General features: G+C 40.8%; 1 protein-coding gene and 2 long non-coding RNA genes across 3 annotated transcripts in view; 1 reads left to right on the top strand and 2 right to left on the bottom strand.

Moving 5' to 3' along the window:
• Positions 1–2,903: 2,903 nt before the first annotated feature.
• On the bottom strand, positions 2,904–6,040 carry LOC112495297. Its single transcript, XR_003061698.1, has 3 exons — positions 3,467–6,040; positions 3,240–3,397; positions 2,904–3,154 (listed from the first exon to the last, which is right to left on the bottom strand). It is a non-coding gene; the product is annotated as an uncharacterized LOC112495297 (long non-coding RNA).
• Positions 6,041–6,326: 286 nt separating this feature from the next.
• Positions 6,327–7,337, bottom strand: LOC107273997. Its single transcript, XR_001539388.2, has 3 exons — positions 6,918–7,337; positions 6,664–6,839; positions 6,327–6,574 (listed from the first exon to the last, which is right to left on the bottom strand). It is a non-coding gene; the product is annotated as an uncharacterized LOC107273997 (long non-coding RNA).
• Positions 7,338–17,832: 10,495 nt separating this feature from the next.
• The window catches only part of LOC107273995 (cyclic nucleotide-gated channel rod photoreceptor subunit alpha), a 21,137-nt gene continuing 16,469 nt past the window's right edge, over positions 17,833–22,500 (top strand). Inside the window, exon 1 of the mRNA XM_015752706.2 lies at positions 17,833–18,071. The gene's annotated coding sequence lies outside the window, so the exon portion shown is untranslated. The remainder of the gene's footprint in view (positions 18,072–22,500) is intronic.

Below are 22,500 nucleotides of genomic sequence, written 5' to 3'. Positions count from 1 at the left end.
AAATGCTACCCCCGCGTGAAAATGGGCCGATTTCGTAGGACGAATGGAACGTAAAAGCCTGATCGTTAGCAATATACTCGAGGGTTCGTTTAACGATCGCTCGTTCGCCGATGCCGATATTCCCGCGATCAAATCTCCCCAGTAGCCATTTGCAGTCCCTAGAGCAACGTTAGAGCCCATACAAAGAAGGATTTTCGAGTGACCAGTGAAGTTGAAAAATGGTTAGTGGATTCGATATAGCAAGGGATGAAAATAAGTCAAATTAATAAAAAAAGGGATTATTTTCAAAAACTCTTTCCCTGTACATCAGAATATACCATAGCTCCGAGGTGGCAGTACGAAAATTGAATCCAGGGCAGCCAACCCTTGACTTATTAAATATTAGGGCAGGTTGCCAACTCGGTCCTTTTTCGGCAGGTCAGACTTGTCGATTAGTCTTGAACTGTCTAGGGGTTGATCGGGTCGACCCCTCGACAGTTTTATCTCTCCGTTAGGTACACGTTGGGTCCTTTCGACTTCGATCAGCGTAAGAGTTGGTACTTGAGGCGAAGAGTGTAGAGGATGCCTTGGGGTGGTTTTCATGTATTTCATGAGGTTGCAGGACAAACTGCAGATCCGTTGTGTCTACAGATATCGTTGGGTAAAAAAAATTCGTTTTTTTTTTTCATTCCTCCTCTTACCACGTTCGTAACATTAGGGTAAACGATTGGTAAAGTCATCACTACTGATCTGCGACCCCGACCGCTGCGTTTCCTGCGGTTTTCCACCGCGATCCAATCATCGCCCAAGCTTCAGGTTCGAGCCGACAATTTTATTGGCGCTGCTGTGGTATCCTTATGGGAAAAGTGGTCGGATGGTCTGTGCTATTTCTATACCCCATACCTTTGCGCGCAAGCTCCCCGAAGAAATTGAACGCTTCTGGGTAGAGAACGAAGAAAAACTTACTTATACGATATATAAGTATAAGACATATAAGTATAAGATAACTAACCTACAACGATATATATGACAAGACCCCCTGTTAACAAATAAATATATAAACTGGAGTAAGTTGGATTGTGAACTTTGACCTATGAAAATCTCAAATTATCCATACGCATCTACCGAATGGATTTTGTATAAAAACTCCACAGGAGTGAAAATTTTTGTTGAAAACGGGTTACGGAAGGGGGGAGGGGGGGGACGAATAAAAGAATCATAGCTCTATAAGATATATCCTGTAAAATTTATATTGGCTTAAAATTCGTTTTTCGGTTAATTATTCGCGGTATAATTGAATCGGATATAGATTTTAGGTATCGTAACGATCATTATAAACGTAATGTAAATTTGTATCGCGGTGGGTACAGATGCCGTGTATATTTTTATGAAGTCCTTCCGGTCTATGAGGTTGAGGGTGACAATGACAATGAGAATTAATTCTTAGCTGCTACGGGTATCCGTATCGTTGGGCTTAACGAGTGTCGTATAATAAATTAAGGTTATGGTTTCCATAAACGCGGCCTCCTTCTCACCTCTGACGTTATATTCAACTGAGGATATGTTTCGGTTGGGTTGCTGGATGCCCGACTGGCTACTAGGCACTGGTGTAACTACTGTAACTAATTCAACTTGAAATTACCCTCTCCTTTGAACCCCCATAGAAATTCATCAGACCTCGGGTGCCAGCGTTCTCTCTGAGCGTGCAATACGGACCGAAGTTGGAATTAAAAAAAATGCCTTGTTACTTATGGGGATCAAAGTGTCAGGGATTTGCGATGCATCGAACGGCACAAAGGATAAAAACACAGTGTAGGGGAGAAATGAGAAAAAAATGTGGTTAACGGGAAAGTAGAAAGTTCGCGATAAAAAAAAATTGAAAAGAGAAAGAGAGTGCCTTTACCCTTTTATTTTTCAAAATCTCATATCACTCGTCGATGTTGCACAAAAGAGACAAACAAAAATGGACGGAACTATTTCATCACGAACGTCGATGGTGCTTTTTTGTACACGGTAGTCCGGAGGAGTATCGACAATAACAATGCAAAAAATAACATGAACCACCCTTAACGTTCAAACTCATATATTGATTTATTCACAACGCTCGCTTGTACTCATTATACCAACCCCTATTTAGGTTGCTGCATTGCCTGGGGTGGTTATGCAAATATTTTGTGCGTAAGTCCGAAAGAGGTTGAAAACTCTTCCGAAAATAGAAGGAAAAAAAAAAAAATAATGAAAAGGACAGAGGAAACGAGTACAAAATGTTCCCAGTGGTCGTTTCATCCCTTTGTGTAAGTCCTTTCACGTGTCTCTTCCTATGCGAGGAGGCGTAGAATATCCTCAGGAGGCGCAGCTACCCTATCCTTGGAATTATCCTTCGTCTGGGACCACCTCTTCGTCGAATCTGTACTTACGAGAGGATTGTTCTCTTCCACGCCATTCCTCTCTCTCTCTCTCTCTCTCTCTTGTGAGTAGTGAGTAGTGTGAGGTATCATTCGTGGTGATTTTCGCTCCTTATCTTTTCGACAAATTTGACGTTAATTTACACATTCCGTTGCTGGAAAGCTTATTAGTAAGTGGTGCAGTGTGAATTCTTTCGTTTCCTTATAATAACATACAAAGTGGATAAGAATAAAATCATATTTTTGCCAAATAATTACTCTGGGAAATAGTGGTTAATTTTGTCACTGGTAATATAAGCACTTGTTAGACCTCAAAGTGTTTATTTTGGGAGTGTGGCAAGTGGCGCGTCGATTGTTGTGGGCCTAAACAGTGTATACAGACACAAATTCTACCTTTCCATCAGGTGTTAATTATCTATTTACCAAGTTACGTCGCAAGTACGGTCTTACTGTCATATCGACTCCCTATACTCATCTTCAATCTCACGATATGCCGAAGCCATCGTGTGCCTTTCTCTCTCTCTCTCTCTCTCTCTCTCTCTCTCTAACGCACAGACAGATGTATGCCCATTGTTCTCCAGCTTGCACGAACAATTGTATTGCGAGAAGTTTACATTGAAATTGTTCGAAATCGTGGTTCGGCCAACCTTCGTGTAAACCCGTCGAAAACCAAGGCTGATGTTAGGGTCTTCCAGATATGTAAATACTCCTCCGGTTGATGACATCTTCGACACGAGATGCGACGATCTTACACGGGGTTGGTACAAGGTCTAGGGGTATAAACAAGCCCAAAACTGAACGGACGTGATCAGGTCTATACTATTTTTAATAAAATTCACAAGACACTGTACCAACCGAAGCGTCATTTTCCCTTAACAAAGGGCCAGCGTCGCCGGCTCGTTCCGTCGGACCAAAGAGAATCTGAGGTTGCAGCAAACATTTAACCGGTCCGTTCGTCCCGTCCCAGGTGCGAATAAACCGGAGTGCATTGCTCGGCACTTCTGGTCTCTTGGCTAGAAGAAAGCAGACTTTATTTCCCTGGGATCTTTATCCCCCAGATGATTTTTTCCAAGAGTACCAACCTTCTCCAGAGAATTAAACTTCGCGTCATCCAGTTCCACGTCAGCTCCTAACACTCGTTCGTTTGCTTCCAACTTGATAGTTTTTCTTTACTTTATCAACAGTCGCTGCTAGCGTCCGATATTAGATTTTCGAATTCGCCTCCGACTGCCATTTGTGAAAAGTGCACGCTGGTCGCATTTAAAAAAAGCACTACGTACCTTTCTGGTTTCATCTTACAACTGCTATAGGTCCGTCCAGGTTGATTACAAGCTTATATACTTAGGCTAACTTAATAAAATTCTCTAAAATTCTCTTTGTCCTACTTCATATATTTTTTGCTTTATACTTAAAAGGGTCTAGTAACTCTAGTAAAATAAATGTTCATCCCCCCCTCCCCCCTTTCTCTCTCTCTCTCTCTCACTCTGACGTCACCCTCCACTCTCTTGTTCCCTTTACCCATATGGCCTTTAGTCTCGTCCATGTCCACGAGCTACGCAGGTCGATTAGACGTTATTGATAGGGGTGGTCGGGCTCTTCTAGATCCAAATAGCAAGAAGGGGTTGCTTCTGAACGTCCACCCTCGAAACCGGCATTATTGATGCGCCAGTCACAATAGGAGCCTACACTAACTACCCGGTAACTCCACCTAATGGATGGTTCCGTAGATGTTACAGGTTCTCAATGGCAAATTACTAATGGCCATACTGAACGGTTCTTACATCCCCATAATAAAAGGTTGCATAACCGCAGAAGAAAAATCACTTTTATCTCCAATCCCAAACCGCTGAAAGTCCAAACAAATAATATTACGATAAATCATCCGTTTCAATTACACCAATATTGTTCAATTAATCAACGACCCAATCCCATCGATAGAGAAAACCATTTTTATCAGTCGCTATAGGTTTAAATGGATATTAACTACGATCCGACAGCAGCCACGAGTAATGGTCTTATATATCCGATCTGAAACTATTCCGTCACACTGTATACATCTACCCAACATGCTACAGTCAAACTTCTTTACTGCCCGATACGCCAACACACACCCGTTATACGAGATACACGTAAAGTGCCGTGGTATATATGTACTTAGTACGATTCCGTAGTAACATCTCTATTGTATCCTGTGTCCATCTCTGCTAACAAGAGTGAGAGAGACATAACGATAATAGTACACGTTGTACCACTGCATGGTTTAACAAACACTAAGCATCGTGTGCCCCTTTGGTCTTAGTATTTATATACCCTGTGACGCTATGAATTTATACATGTATATGGACCATATGCATACCATAAGTGAACATTTAGGTATATGGGCACTCGTGCGAATTCCCTGTACGAATTTTCAGTGTGTTCGTAGTTTGTATAATTTTGGGTCTACGATTCTCTTTGTCGCGTGTCATTGTGTCGTATGTTCATATATACATATAAATACGAATGTGCCTTTTGATGATCCTGTCCGAGCAACCGATCCATTTACCAAGTGTAACTAAGCAAATTCAGTGTCCAGCTTCTTTGCCTTTGATAAAAGGACTTGGCGCGTTGTTCATCTTGTCGTCACGTGTATACAGTAGGTTCCAGCATAATTGCAACTGTGTGTGATTAATCGATCGCTCTACCAACCCGAATCGGAGACAAGTTGGCGGCAGCTCGTTAATTATGTTCAGAGAGTTGATGGATTCGTGTTATTCTTGGGATATAGATGTATGTTTATAACGTGTGTATTAGGTATACAGGGTGTCTCAAAATTTATGTACTTTCGGGGGATGACCGTGTTCGGGAGGCATCAAGGATCATGGAAATGATCTTTTTTTCTGTAGAAGTTCTTAGTCTTCAAATGGGAGCAGGTCTAATGGGATTCATCTACGTTTCAGGCACGGGTTTTCGTCCGACCGAACGCGTCGCTCGAAACGATTGCGGATCACAGGATCCGCGTGAAGCTGCTATGCGAAGCCAAGGCGTATCGGTGGTCTGTCAAATAATGCAGTTAGTGCTCGGACCGTGAATCAATTGATATTTCGCGTGATCTGTCTGTAGCATGTGCAGCCTCATCGCTGCCGTGAAAGAAACAGAAGCAAGGGAAGAAATCTCAAGGTCTGTAGATGCCTACCGTTTCTTCTTCTGGACAGAAAAAGAATCATCTTCGTGATCTCTTATGCCTCCCGAACACAGCCATGACCCATGGGTACATGAATTTTGGGACAGCCTATATGTATATATATCCATTTGACATTTGAAGGTTGATGTTCCTGCATCTTTGGAGTCTGTCCGTGTTTACGCATATAGGTATACGTCGTATGATAGCAGTATTGTCGCTGCGGTGCGTTGCTGACTTGAAGTTTAGCGAACTTTTAATTTCTTCCTGCTATCAATATTATCGCACGGTCAAGGGGTGGCTTTGGGATTGTTGGTGAACGGGACTTTTCGAATTTCGTGGCTTATCTTGCCAACAGTAACAGCCTGTAACGAAATGATAACACGTACCGCGCATTGGTTATCATGGAGTATCATCGGTTACCGTCGTTGCAGTAGCAAAGATCGACCCTCAGATATTTACAGAGCCAGTGTGGAACTTCGTTACGTTCATCAGCAACTTCCTGTAACATAATATAGCATACTATTAAAATATGTATAATAATTATCTTTTTTATTCACTACGAAGAATCCTGGTCAAGAGATACATAAGCTCATGTAACGGGATAAAATTTGTAAACGCGATAGCCGATTAATATGCAATTTGCTCTGTAAGCTTCAAGTGATTTAATTTAATAATATTTTGTCTATAAACGTATTTACCTCTTTCGGACGACACAGGGTGTTGTTGGTATAGGATTAATTCTATTAAATGTAATAATAATAAGTCGCTGCTTGCCATTTTGCGGATCGTTCAACCCGCGCCAAAGGTTTCCTTCCGGTTCTCATGAAATTCCATATCAGCTACAAGAACAGAGAATGGTCCGTTGTAGGAACGCGTTTGCTATGTTCACAGTGAACCAGAGCCATTAACGTCTTGTACTATACTTCCGTCTAAAGTAACCGACAGCCAATCCCGTGTCCTGGTAAGCTGGCAAGAACCAATTGGATCGACTGTATAAGCTCGTACACGGTCCTTTCACGTGCTCTATCTGTATATATAGAAAAAGCAGAGCTATCAAAGAATTCGTTATTCGATATCACAGCGAAGTAAGACGATTTTCACGTATACCCATAATACCTCTTGACGTTGACCGATGACATCGAATATATTCCTTCGGTCGTTCTCTAACGACACTTTTATGCTGCGGCTAACCTCTTCTCGCGAGAAAACTTTTGCCCCATGAATCTTTCATGAGAAACGCACGAGCAACGATACAGCCGTCAATTGGTCGCGTATACCAGGTACCCCCTTTCCTATTCGTTTATACGTATCGACTGGTAATACTTTAACAGGGTTCGTAATATGTATTAATAGAGACTCATCTAGGATACCTAGTTGACAACGTCTTCCTCCTGACAGCTCACGTTGTCAGTGAACCCTCGCTAATCCAGATAGCACGCCGCTCAATCATCCATAATCTTGAGGTGGGTGAGAGACAGTTTCTGGGTGCACCGAAGCAGGGCCATGTTGACAGAATAAGGGAGACAGTTTATAGGTTACAAGGAACATGCAGTATTGTCGGGAGTCGCTTACCTGCCATTCTATCTCGGCGATCGAAGTAACGTTGAGGAATGTTGATGATGAGATTTATATGTGGGTGGGACGCAGCTAGGACTTCAGTGGCACAAGAGAACGGAACATTTATTGGTTACGTTTCACTGAAAAGAGCGAGGAATGCAGCCATGACGCTGATTCTGGTAACGATGATGATTAGGTTATGCTCGTTATACTGTATGCACGACTATAGTCAATTAATGCACTTCTTGTATATGTATTAATATGAAAAATCCTTCACACAATTATATTTGACTGCGATACTTCATAAGGGACGATGTATTTATCAACGGCGGTACGCAGTGTGTATAATAAACAATAGCCTGGAAAGACTGATAATACGAAAGTGTTACGGTATCTGGGTACGTACATAGATATATACAGTACTGTTATAGCGTTGGATATAAGCAATTCATCAAGAGCGTGTATTCGTACTGGGATGAAATAACGAGGTTACGATAGTGCATCTATTTTTTTAAGGATGCATGTCATCGATCATAGGGGTTACCTACACGTTCATTAATTTAAACCTGTTAGTGTATTCAGTTAAGTAGAAGGCTCTTTGTTGAGAGATATTAAAGGAAATTTTATTGTGTGATGCAAAAGCTAAGAAAGAACATTCTAATTCTACTCTAAAGGTAATTATTATATTTATGGACACGTACGTGTATAGAGCAGAACGTCGCGCCTGCGCACTGATTCGGAATCTCTGGCTGGGGAAAAGCGAGTCCGAGCTGCGCGGCCGGTAATGCAGTTTCAAGTCTCGGCCGCCCGTACCTACCGACCTAACCTGTACAGTCTAGATTCAGAGCTTTGTACCTTCCATATCCTATACCGTGGACTTCAGCTACGAGCCGCATCCCTTCCATCATCCGACACTTTCGTACTGGGGCTGCTGGTCCTGCGCCCTGCGGATGCTGCGAAATCCTTCACCGCACCTCACCCCGTACCAACCATCGTGGACTAGTGAGAGCTGGGCTGTCGCCATAGCCGCTCACGGGTTTACACGGTTTAACCGCTGTTACCGCACGACACTTAACCACCGTGAACGAGAAAATCGTGCCGATTCTTTGTAAACGATTTCCGGTAACCTTAAATTGTGACATTGGTGAGACATTGAGCCTCGTCTTGTACTCGTCGCCCAGTCTGGTGGACTTATCGTGAGCTGTACACTACTTATCTACCTACATCGCCTACCAATTCTACCTATCTACCTTGCCTTCCTTGACTCGTTCCCTTCTACGTGGCACTTAACGTGCGGGGCGCAGAAGCTTGCCAGTTTTTCGGTACACGGGATCGACGATATCTCAGTATTTTTTGCCTTTTTTTTCGCTTTCTGTCTCGTCAGTATCCTTGACAGTTATTCTTCTTGGGACGTTACACGTGTCGTGATACCATAGGATGATTCTTGCAGAGAGCAGCTACCAGAGTGGTTTGTCATACGGGAACCTTATCTTTACTTTTTCATATATTTTTAAACGGTAATTAATCAATATTTCTTAGACATATAGACCAAATTTTTTGATCGATCCTTTTAATCAGTTTTATACATATTCTTGATAGTAGATACGTTAGTCGGTTTTGGTAAGGAAAATTGCATTTTTCCAGTATCAAATCATTATTGGCATTGGGAATAAGACGTTAATGTAAAATGACAGTATAATTATTTTTATAAATATTGATAAAGAAATTTTTGAATTTTACAAGGAAACAGCGTTGCTAGGTGAGTCAACTCGTTGATCAGTCAATTCAAACACACTTGGCAATTCGGTCGAGGCAAGTGGGAATTTCATATAATTAATTTCTGTGTTCCTCTATTTTCATCTTTGTTGGGGGAATATCTCGAAATCTCAAGTCGATTCTCACTGAGCGCAATTTCCTAAGAGACGAGGTACAACAGAGGTCACGAGTATCCGGTTAAAGTATCATGTGAAGTGTGTTGCTAAGGTTGTCAGTGAAAATTAAAGCAGTGCCTCTGACGGAATAAGGAACATTGCTGCCCTGGCATCGTAAACGCGTAAGTACATACTATACATAAAACCTTATCTGAGGACTATGTAATGTACAATATAAGATATATATAGGACAATGGGATAAAGTAATTCATTAAATAAATAGTGAGGTCATAAAATGAACAATACAACAGTACTTTATTGCTAGGATTGAGGGGGAGTAAGAAATACAAAGCTTCTTATATTTATATATATGTCTGTATTTATATAATAATAATGCTAACAATAGAACTACAATAGGAATAGCTAAATGACTTATGGTATCATTTAAAATAGTGCAGTATTTATAAATTTAATAATTTTTTTCCTTATCCCCTAATTCTATAAATTTTCTATTTTATTGGCAAAGTTAAAATGACAGGGTGTTAAATTTTCTAGTTCGACGGGAGCTACGTTCGAGTAGATGGTGCTCGAGTGTCAGCCAGGGCACTTATCAATTTCAAATTCGAGTAGCGTAGCGAGCTTTGCAATTGGCACGCCTGACTCGGATTGGTACGACTGTACTAATTCACAGAGTGAAATTCGATGATGGGATTAAAATACAGACGTGGAATAAAAGTGTAATAAAGTATAGAGTAGAAATACTGATGATTAGTTTACACGTTTCGACTGTACCTCGTGTAAAGAGAATTCTTGGAAGAAGGGTCGAGGCTGGTATGTCAGCCATAACATTAAATCACGACTTACCTGGCTGTTGTTTTGAAAAGGTCTGGGTGGCAATGCGCGCCGCATTTGAAATTCGAATTTAACAACGATTCCCCGGTGGAAAATTTTGCGGTAGGAAAGAGTTAACGATGTGAAGTTTTTCACGAAAATTTTTCAAATATACTTGGAATATATATAAATTTTTATGTTTCTCTCCTTGAACAGCCCCGTGCATTCCGTGACCTTGACATTTCTTTTTATACCGTATCGCATTTTAATATTTTTGCCCCTTCTTACCCCGCTTTCTCGTCCAACCGTATCGTTTTAGCCAAGTGTCTCGAAAAACATGGCAGCTTCATTCAAATCGATGCAAGCAATATTTTTCTATCGACTCGATATTGGAAACGTTCATTTACCTTCGTAAAATCTTTTATGCTCTCCTCCCATTTTTCTTCCCCTCGCTGTCCCTCTCACTCATATCCACGTTATACCCCTAGCTGTCTTACGCCTAAGCTCATTCCTGCCAACGGAGGAACGAAGAAGTCGCGATTTTCGCTCGAGGGATTGCGGCATCTTAAATCGCGCGAGTAAACTCTGGAAAATGGATAACGAAGGCGGCCGTAAAAGCGACTCTGTGACTCGAGACACTTCAGGTATCTGGGCGCAAGTTTTTACAGTAAATAAAAGCAAGAATACTGGTGCCGGAGCTCTGCAGGCGTCTAGTTTATTTCTGGACAATCCACTCGATAGGACTCTCTTATCTGGTAAATAAATCAAGAAAATCATCAATGCTTTAGAAGGCAAACCTCTTATTTTTATTATTATTAATATTCTTACAACCAGCTTTCTTACTTTCATATTCCTTAACGCGTTACTCCGACTTGGCGTCTATCTATCTGTCTGTCTGTCTGACTGTCCACGTGTCTAAGTATCCGCTTAGCAACATAACCTATCTAGCCGTTAACCTCGTCGTATGTAGGTGAGCAGTTTCGTGTAGTCACGACTCGTCGGTAATAAACGTTATGGCAATTAATAGAAAAAAAAAACCTTTTATTAAAACACGAATCTAATTTTATTTTGTTTTTTTTTTTTCTTTAATTTTACTTTCAGTCGAATAACCGTTCCCGCGTATTAACGTGAGCTATGGTAAGCCGTGAAAAATCATCAATTATTCTTCTTATTCGAAAGGAAAATTTTTTCCAGTAAAAAAACTAGGCAATTGACAAGCAACCCTTATAGCAGGATATACGTGTTGTATTTACAGAACGCGAAAGAATTACTTGCACGTGTAACGACGATCGTCACTATCTATTGGCATTCACGTGGCAGTCGTCGATTTTTAAACCGAGACGAGTACCAACGTTTAAAAAAAAGGAACAAAATAAAAAATAAATACTGGGTAAAAAAAACGAAAAGTGAATTCTATAGGAACGCGAGATGGAAAACTCAACCGTAGAAATAAACGCCGTTCAATTCGTATCAGCGTTAACCGTCAATTCAACTGACGGGACATTTCCGATCGTTTCTGTTGATATCATTTTGTCAATTCTTATCACGGTCCGTACGCGATAAGCGAACTTCGATGGAACGCGCATGCATGTGTGGAATCCATTAAAATTCAAAAAGACAACCAGTACCAGTATACCTGGTGTGACAGAAAAATACGTATTCCAAAATATCGTTTTGGTGGATAAAAAAAATTTTCGAACCAAAAAAATACAAAAGAATTACGTATTTCCTAAGCTAGCTAAGCTTACGATGTAATTTGTAACGTTTACTTTGCGCCACCCAGTTTTACTCTGCGACCTTCCACCTTTGTCTCGGTAGTCAGTAGTATAACCTTTAGAGACTCCACTTAGTAGCTTACTCACTCGTATATGAAGCAGTTACCTGCGCCCAGGAGTATTTTATCGGGTCGAATTAGAAAAAGGCGAGCATTTGATTGCCGGTACAGTCCATGAAAAAATGATTTTTCTCTTGAAACAAAAGAAAAAGGTTACCAAGTTATTGCGAGTTGGTATACCTGATTATCTAACTAGATACCGTTATCTCCTCATTCTGCATTCTCTCTGTACCAGAATTTTTTTTTTTGACATTTTGTGGAAACAATGACTTTTTTTCATCAAATAACTCGATGGTATCGAGCTACACGGCTTTCATCCCTTAATTGATCCGATGCTGGCTACATTCATTATCTTTGACTCAACTGCCATGACGCTAAGATAACTTCCGGTGGAAGATCAGCTTACAAAACTTATCCGTTCTTCGATTTCTGTTGGGATTTTATTTCCCCCTTGGCTGATTTCAGTTTTCCTCCGCCTACTCAGCTTCCACCTTTTGCGTCTATCTGAGCTTTTCCCGTTCACCGTCATCGGTCCAGTCGTTACGTGTCTACGTCTTCTGAATTCATACCGCAGTCTGTGAGATGTTGATTTTTTTCTATATTCTTTTTTTTACAATACCAATCATACGTGTGTCAATTAGAAATTAATTTTTAAAAATTTTTCAGTACTCATGGTTTCCGGACGGAAGCCGCGTACGTGTTGAGCTCTGCGACGTTTCGCGAATGTTTAGGTCTGCATCATCAGGACCAGGAGGCTCCTAGAATACGATAAAACGCTAAGAGGCTCCTAGTCTTGATGATGCAGACTGAAACGTTTGCGAAACGTCGACACGAGGCTGAACAAGAACGCGGCTGCTATTGGGAAATCATGAGCATTAATGACAATATTGGCCAGAAACGCGTAAAATGTAAATATAAAAATTTTATATATTTTTTGTTTTATACCTAGCATCAACCACTCGTAAATATTTCTCTTTATATCGTACTGGCCCATGCTCGTTTTGTTTTTACGTTAAAAATTTTTCTTTCTCATATATTTTTTAATAATTTCTTTTAACCTCCGTCGCAACGATTCCTTCTCGGTAATGTCGCCCGTTGCAAGGGACTGAAGGAATTTTCCGGTATACCAAGAACTTTATCGTCGACTCTCGTAAGACGAGCCTTAATTAAGGCCGGTATTCTTAACTTGGTCCCCTTGGCAACCTGGTGAAATAGTAAAAGTAAAGGATCCATGGTAAGCAAGTGAATTTCATTATGCCCCACAGGACATCCTAACTTTTCCCACGAGCCAAAACTTTCTTGGTATGGTGTATAAATAAATAATGTAAGCGTATCAGTTATTGATGTTATGAAAAAAAAAAGGCTAGAAAACTTAAGAAAAATTATTTTTATATCATTTTTCTCCAAACAGATATTATTGACCGAACGATTATTTTTATTTGACGCGGCACGAGGGAAGCTGATGAATTTTTTTTTTTTTTTTCCATGAAACCAGTAAAATTGTGTAATGCAACGAAAATATTTACCAGCGAGATGAGTGGGTGCTTCGAGCCGTAACGAAAAAACCACAATCTGAAATCTCCATCGGATTCGATATCCTTACAATGGAGGAGCCCTGGATGCTGCGAAGTGAAAAGCTGAGAAAGGGTAAAGGAGCCAAAAAGAACCTGCCACAGGAGGGATATCAGACATTTTTTTCCTCTCCATACCACCTACTCCTTTCAAATTCTCTTTTACTTATATTTTCTCCCACCTCTCTCTCTTTGCAGTAGAGCCAATGAAATTCCAATGAAGAGTAGTAGCAGCGCGTCTCTGTCCTATCATTTAACATTTCAAAAGGCATATCTCATGCATGGGTTGAGATTTTCCTTTTGGTCATAAAATTATTATCTTTCCGTGTGAAAATATCATTTGAAAACGAACGAACTCGACGGACGATCCAAGTCGATGAAATCCGAGGTGCGTTGCAGGTAGAAAATCTAATTACAATCCGAAAGGAATATATCAGCATATTCATGGAATTCGATTATTTTCATTCTATGTAACTACCAATGAGATGGAGAAATCTAGTGGAATCCTCTTTTTCGATTAATTAGCCATGACACGCCTTAACCACCATAAGCCCGTAGTACCCTGTTGTATTAAACTATCCGAGACTGATTAAATTTTTATTAGCCAATCGGCAGCAGTTCAGTTAGTGAAATTAAATTGAACTCATTGGAAAAGAAGAATCTACAAGACGGCTATAGGTATATAGATGCTTCACGAGAGAACAATGTCACGAGTAAATCTATTTATAGTACATACAGGATTATATACACGACAAACGTACCAGCTGAAGTTGGATGCGATCGAGCTATTCTGTTGGTCGAGGCAGTGTGACGAACTTGTTAAAAAAAAATAAAAGATTCTGGAACTCATGATGTCAATAATGCTACGACGTTAACTTTCATATTTTTTTTTTTTTTTAATGACGTCACGCTGTTCCGATTTACGAAATCAGCCATTTGCAGCCAACTTCGGCTGGTACGTTTGCCGTGAATAATCCTACGTGTATGTGCGTGTATATATATATGTATGTATAACCACAAGTTTTTTTCTTGCGAAACTTTATAAAAAGTAAGGCTGACGAAAATTATTTTATTTCCGTTCCCGAAGCGAGTTTTCCCCCATTTACTTTCCTTCCAGCCGCTCTCTCGCTCTCAGCCCGTTTTTCTTTTTCCTTCTCTTCTGTCTCCCCGGAAAATATGGAGCTGCCGAGGGTCCTTGCTATCCCTCCTACAGGGATTCGGCCAGGAAGATGAAGATGAAGGAATCAGTAGCGGGCAAAAGTCAGCGAGACTCACCGAAGGTTGATAGTCTGGCCGGCAGGACTACTTTTATATCTATGTATACATATATATACCAGGATTCGGTGAATACGAGTGCGACCAGAAGGGCGAGAAAAATTCGAGGGGTCGGAGCCATGAAAAATATCTGAAGAACTAGACGGATCGTATACAATCTCCACATTGCGTCTGTCCGCGTATAACGAAACGCGAGCGACCGAAAGAAAATCTCTGGTTTTTTCAAAACAGACAAATCGGATGCCGAAGAGCGAGGGGATTCTGGTGTTTTCGTGGATCCAGTGTGCTTCTGGGAATTTGAAGGATAACGGATCGTGCGAGGAAGATTGGTTAAGGAATTGCAAGGTGTTAGGTATCGCGTTGTACGTAAGATTCTTGGCGGAGGCCATTCTTTTTTCATCCCTAAATTTTCTCCACTGGCAACGGATCGAAGATAACAAAGGAATAATAAATATCGATGAATATTCATACAACCACATTTTATATATACATATACATATTTATAAGGGTGACTCTTACAAGTTACTGGGTAAATATTGAAAAGTAAGGTAATTCTTTTTTCATATGAAAATGGCTAACGCAACGAATTCAAATGGAGAAAAAATATTACGAGCGGCGGGGAGGGCTGGACTCTTATATTCCATGGGGTAAATCATTTCCGCTCACTCCGAAATGTGTCAACCGTACGTTTTAATACGGGGCTTCCATTTCGTATTTATACGGCAAACGACTACCCTAAGGGAAATAGCCTCAAGTATCTTCAAGGGATGATCTTACGAAGGCCGAAATCTCAAGGCAAATCTTCTTTTTTTTTTTCTTCCTCATTCTCGTCCTCACTCAAGAGCGACGTCATTCGAAGTAACGACGCCCTGAAGATGGCTCACGACGCCATGTAAATCTCGAGATAATTTTTAGAATTTCTCACACCATTTTCCGATGCCACTTTAGCAATTTCCTTATACTCCTTCCATCGCTTTTTGAACTTATGTTCTTTCTCGTTTTATCTTATATTTACTTTTATTCTCTCTCTCTCTCTCTCTCTCTCTCTCTCTCTCTCTCTCTCTCTCTCTCTCTTCATGTCCCATTAAACGCGCATGCTTATCGCCTATACCAGTCATACTCTACAGACTCACAAGCACTTATCCGCTCGATCCATTTGCTCGTTTTATACTACCAGCAATACAGTAGGATATGTACGAGATATATATAAGACATATACACAGTAATATATATATATATACACTTGGTAGAAAAACCAGTCCACCCGGAAGCTACTCAAAATATATGAATATTTATTTAGAGTATCCAAGGAGTATCTTCCATTGTGTATATAAGCTACCTCCATTTTCAAGTTTTCCTTCAGACAATTTACAGCGTATTAATACGTCTATCGTTATAGTCGTCTGAAACGAAGGTGGCGATTGTATATAAAGGTCTGTTAAAGATATTTAAAAAAGAATTTAATTCATCCAATGGTCCCATTTACGTATACATAGACGTGGAGGATAACGTAATAAATGTCTGATAAAACGTAGCTAACTTTTTTATACGATATTAGAGTACGACGCGACGCACGACGTCGCAAGGCGTCTATGGGGCTTTACTCGAAACCGGGATCCGCAACAGTCGCCATGGCAACCATGCCTGACGGTTAGTCCCCAGTGGCGCGAGTCCCATCGAAAAGCCCGTCGACCTTAAATGCTCTAAACAATATAACACGTTCAAAGTGGAGCCAAACCGCCAAAACCGCAAGAGCGTTACCAATAGCAATAGGGAAGGACCGAAAGTCCTTTAGTGCATCGGTAAGTTACATAGAACAGAGTATACAGTGTAGATACTATACCTATGTACACGTGGCCGAGTAGTATTAATTGGGACGGGAAGCAAAATCATGTACAACACGAATTGTAACTAGAAACAGTCTTACCAACTCAATCGAAAAGCCACGATGAACAACGTCACACGCTTACGAGTATCCTAAGGATATTATATGAGAAAATTAAAAGAGGGAATCGGTGCTACTGCGTAGACACGGTAGAGTGGGATGGATTTGAAAGAATGTACTTTTTTCCTTCATTTCCTTTTTTTTTTGCATAACAAAAAACAGTATAATAGCTGAAAATAATACGTCAGGCTTACTGAAACCGACAGCTCAATATCCCCGCATTCATGGAGGTTCCAAGGCCTACGCTTTCCTCTTATACGGTCCCTTGTTTATATCCTTTTTACAGATCGACCGTTAGAGCCTTCGTAGACGCTACATCGCCCGTACATCCATCATCATCCGCATATAGATCGTACTTGGCATAGACAGCCTATTGGAGTATTTTGGTTTTTCGAATTTCCGGTTTGACCAACAGGACGTACTCTTTTTATCGTTACCAGTAGGACAAGAGATCTGGTCAGGGAGGATATGAGAGAGCTGGAGGGTACTTGTATGGGGTTGGTGACTTGGTAAAAAATAAAATTCACTAGAGATTAATAGAAAATAAATTATAGAGATAGAAGATAGAAAATAAATTATCAGTGATCTACGTGGGCATGATTTGAGTATAGGGGTACGTTTGTCGCGTGTCTCATATAATGTGTGTAATAAAATATTTTGTTATTGTTTCAGACGGGGGAGGGTCATCACCCTTCGTCATCCCCATCGGTACGGCCCTGAGGGTGATAGACCAAGTCAAGGATGCAGCAGCGTTTCCACCCTCGAAAACGAAGCGGTCAGAGTTGAGACACTTGTTGCTCCATGGGGTGTTAGAGAGTAAGGGTGCGTGGTGTTCGATGGGAAGAATAAAATGAGTCAGACCATTGTTGCTGTCCCGGTGTCAGTGCGGTGACACTCGGGCGGAACGTGCCCGGCAATCCCAAGCAGCTGAGCGTCCTCGGGGCGAGAGAAACCAGCGAGGAGGCAATGTCGTACGGAGGAGCCGATACGTCGAGCGTCGTCTGGATAAGTTCTGGTACGGAATTAATGGGACCGTAAGACAGCTGAGGTATCGTGAAAGTCGGTAAAGGAGGCAGCGGGTACTTCAAAAAGGAGCTGGCAGATTATTGGAAGCATGAAGAAATTAATTATAGTGGCGCGTACTGTCCGGTGACAGCGGTCGGGATAAACGGTGCTGGTAAGCTCGCGCCGTAGTGTATATTTATATATTTATATACACGTAACCGAAGTTCGGGCGGTTTCGGATATTTTCGGTGGTATCACGAAGTACGAAAGGCTGGATCATCTTCGTGGAATGTCTTCGGGCGCCAAGCGGCTGGTGCAGTCGCTTAGGGGCCGTAGTGTTGGACGGAGTGGGGGTAGAGGGGAGGGCAGTGGTGGGGGCGATGGGTCTGGCGGTAGGGGGTGCGGCGGAGGACAGGCACCAAGCACCAGTGCCACCAGGCTCTGCCATTACGAGAGCGGCCACGAACTCGACGAGATCTCCGTGGTCGGTGGTGGTAGATCCGGAGAGGGTCTTACTACACCTACTACACCCTGTCATTGTAGCGCACTTAAATATGGCAGCGGACAAACTCTTTACAGCGTTGCAGGATCCGTGCCGCCTGCACCAGCTGCGCCGATTCATAGAATCGTTCCTGGTAAGTTTTCGTACGTAGCATAGGAATGCTTGTCACTGGTAGTACGATGCTACTTCGTAAATATTTTTTGAAAAATTTGTATTCTGTCTTTTAGCAATAACTTCTTTTTTACTATGTAATTTTTTTAGTATCGATACCGTCATGCAATACCGAAGGACGCAGTCCAGTGTTTGCTTTATGGGTAAATAAATATTTTTTAATCAATCTGAGCGCAAAGTATTTTTCGCTCGTGGTATATCTTCTTTTTTTTTTTGATCTACCATTAAAAATAAAACGTACTATCGGGCTGGTGGCAGTTCAACGAGGGACAAAAAGGGTCGCGGGCTTATGGGAAAAACAAAACAGACGTCGTACTGTAATCCTTTAAAGCTACGCTCGAGATTTTTCAAAACGACTGATTCCGAGGCTTCTCTAAATCCTATTTCAAGCAGAGTGCTGGACATGTAGGGTGAAGTGGGATTGTGTAAAAGTCGAAAAAAAAAAAAAAATTGAAAAATATAGATATAGGGATACGCATGAAAATCAATCTTCCATCGACCTATTCAATTGCAGGAGTTTTGTTGCACTTTGCCAGGTACATTTCTCCTTTGGTTTGCCATTTTTTTTTCATTTATTTTCTCTTCCCGCACAACATCCCCGGGGCATCCTACGTGTACACGTATACCCAGCACAGTAAACCCCGTCCCGGACCCACGTCATATTTTAGCCCAGGAATAAACCGTACCTAGTCGAGCGACACTCGCTATGTTTACTGGGCTATTTGGTAGATGCAATAACCGGTGCATATGTTGCTGCACTTTTTCCCTTAGCACCGTTTCTCCCGGAAATTCATGAAAATTTCATTCGCCTTTTCTACTTCCTTCAACTTTATTCCGCGATATTACGAACTTTCCAGTATCTTTTTCTCCTCTGCCTACGGAGTTGATGAAACAAAAATATTCCACGGAAGGGCTCCGTAAATTATTCCAAAAAGGGTAGAATCGCTTAAACCAACCTTTTCTTTTTTACATTTCTCTTCTTTATCCCTGTCCTTGCCCCTTTTTTTTTTTACTTATTACTCTCGTCCTCTCATTCTCATGGATAAACCAATTACCTAATGAGCCTCGACGACTCCGAGCAGATACACCGGATATTGGTATCTGCGTCCTATCCATGTTTTGCAAGCGGCACTCTACTCAGAAAAGGTTATAAACGCGTCGAGGCGAATTTTAAAGTTGATGGATGATCCTAAGGGAGAGAGAGGTTTGCCGCTTACCCTATATATATATACATACATGCACGTACGAGTATACAGTTTCATAAACGTAGATATAAAGTGGCGAGAGGAGCCGAATAAAAAGTTATCCAACTTTTCTCGAAATGCTATGGTGCTTGATTTTAATTAAATTTAATTAATAATGAGTCACTAGTCGCTTTCAAAGATAAGCCCCCACTTTTATCTAAATAGATTAATATAAAAATATTAAACTTTGTATTATGCATTATAGCCCATTATATATTTTTTATATACTTTTCATATGTATACTTGTATGTATGTCTTTCGTATACGTCCTCTGCGTCAACTATGCATTTCTATCAGCTGTGTGATACCAGCCAAGCGTTACTAGTAACATATACAAAAGGAAGGCTTGAGTATAAATTATTTCACCGGGACTGGAGGTTGACCTATCGAGGTCCTGTTGCACTCTGCTTTCGCATATTGTCAACCACCAACCTCCAATCCCGTTTCAGTTCCTAGCTTCGCTCTGCCTCACGGCCATTTCCTACTCTGCACGTATCCGATTTATTTCCATGCGAGTTGTTCTTGCGTTTCCTCCTGATACCCACACTGCCCAGCATCCATTAGCCGGCGGATCTCTGATCATACGACGGAATATCTAGTATCTCGTGATCGATGCCTTTAAGCTTCAGAATGGGTCCGATCATTGAATCATCGACTAATGCAGATATGTGGTGTCAAAACAAAAATTGAAATGGTGTTATTTTTATTATTATTTCCTCTTTCAAAATCGTCGCCTTTTTTCCCGGGGGACTTATTGGTCGAGTGATCTGTGCGAATTCGCTGTTTTTGACAGTTAGGGTTATCAGCTACATGACAGATATTGACAGACGTCAAAAAAATAAAAAGCAGAAGTCTATGGGTTAATTATTTCATTTAGTGAGGAAAAATCAATGGGACACAGATGACAAGGAGACTGATCGAATGATCTATGAAAAGATTTATTGACCAGGAAAACAAGCGATTATGTTTGTAATCGGAGCGCCTGTCGATCCGGTTATTTTAAGTCGGATGTCTCAGTCATTGGCCATCCACCCTAATTCCAGTTACGTCGGTAACGTCACTTTCTCTTAATTATTATAACATTCCCGTAAACGGATTACGAGTCGATAAGTTATCATCGGAAATTCGTCAATGTCTTCCTCGCGTTCGATCAATCTATAACCGTTTGAATTAAAGATTTCAGCCGGGCTGGCATTTTGCCATTTCACTGTCGGCGTTATACTGACGGCCTCCCGTATACGGAATTCGCATTGTCACTGGCTACTTGCCAGAAAGTTCTAGAAGCTTCGGATTCTGTGCGCGAATTTTCTACAGTCTATGCCATAGGGTCACTATACTCCGTTCGTAATAGTTCCAGACTCCTATTCAATACCCAAAGTGTATCAGCTCGCACGTACGTAGGGCAGTATGTAAAATAATACAGAAATCCAGAATCTATCCTGTATGTAAAATAGTCGAAGTTACTTATACCGGGTATATATATACATACATATTTGCACACGATTAAATGTATTCGTATAGCTATACATGGAAGATGTACAATTCAAAGTTTCTCCAAAGCTATGCAAACTCTCATAGCCAAAATTTAATTTTTTTATTTTCTTACCAATTTAACTTTTTTTTTTTTTTTCATTACTCTACATACTCCCACACTCTTATCCACTTTAATTAAGTCGATAGTACATTTTTATAGACGTTCCCGCGTACAGTTAGACTGTGCTTAATGACTCGTCCGTGGTATTTAATCAAATTCAAATTACGCGGGAATTTCAAACTGTCGTGTTTGTCCACAATTTTCCTGCGAATTTCATTTTTTTTTTTCACGCCACTGCTATTCTATATCTATAGTTTATTTTGAATATGGAATGTATATCGAGTGTGTATTTCAACACAGAAAAGCCAATTTCGAATAATCTGCACAAATTTTATTACCACCTGTATACATATATGTATATATGTATATATACACACTCTACGCACACGTGTAACTATGACGTTTCAATACGAATTGATTGACAGTTTTGATCGATCCCACACATATCTATCATCGTTTTCATGTCCTGCGGACGCTCATCGATTATACCGATGACTTCCAAGCAGAATATCAAAACGCATTAAAACTATTTTACACTACATTAATTTGTACATCCACTCCGGTTTTAGGTATTACATAAGCTTTTCATGTAAAAAATAAACATTTAATTTCTATTCTCGTCCTTGTAACTTCACGTTTACCTCCCATGGGTATTACTATTGTCCTTATGTCTATAGCTTCTTCTCGATCTATATTACTATTATTATTATTATCTGTACCTGCTTCTCTCATTGCACTGCACCGCGACTACGACTTTGTTTTCTTCACGAATTCATATTCCAATGGTAATTTTACGCAAATGGGATAACGACTGGTTTTTCATTGAGCGATTAAGAAAAATACCTCAGATTCTCCCTCGGTCTCTCTTTCCACATATATATTGCCTGAGTCATCATTTTATCTAAACTTTTGCCTAATAAAAAATATTTTTTAATCGATAACTAACAATTTCCATATTCCTCATTTTCATAATAACCGACACATGTCCAACGTGCGCCTGACAACATACGCGAAATGCATCCCCCTACAATTTACCCAACTTCCAATACCCAAGGGATATGTAAATTTTGAAAATTGACGAACCCACCAATCTCGCTATTACGAATCTGCTGGACAAGTCCATAACTATAAGAAATCGAAGCAAACTCCTCTTCCCTGGACCACTACCTCTAAGGACCCTTGTATCCCGTTAAGGGTAGGTTCTCTCATATCCCAAGTCCGCGACATGCCCGAGTGTCTCTGGTCTATTTTTACCAGTAGATTTTCCTTTTCTCTGGGATCAGCGCTGACAGTGAAGGAAAAAAAAAAAAAAAAAAAAAAATTACTAGATCGCCACTATCCCATCCACCATCCACTCTATGCAGGCAGGCGAGGGTTTCGTTCTCTAGGATTCCCGTATCGATTCCCGCAGGGATGTGGCGGCGTGGCGTTTCTTGAATTTTAAAAGGAAACGTAGCCAAAGGAATCCGCAAGTAAATTCCCTTTCTCGTGCCACCGTCACGTACCGGACGTCCGAGAAGCATCTGGCAAGTTTTCCGAAGGCTTTTTTTTTC

The sequence above is a fragment of the Cephus cinctus genome, unplaced genomic scaffold (genome assembly GCF_000341935.2).
Source record: "Cephus cinctus unplaced genomic scaffold, Ccin1 Ccin1_scaffold1957, whole genome shotgun sequence".
Taxonomy (NCBI): domain Eukaryota; kingdom Metazoa; phylum Arthropoda; class Insecta; order Hymenoptera; family Cephidae; genus Cephus; species Cephus cinctus.
Note: the sequence above shows the minus strand (reverse complement) of the source record. Positions and strands in the feature narration are given on the sequence as shown.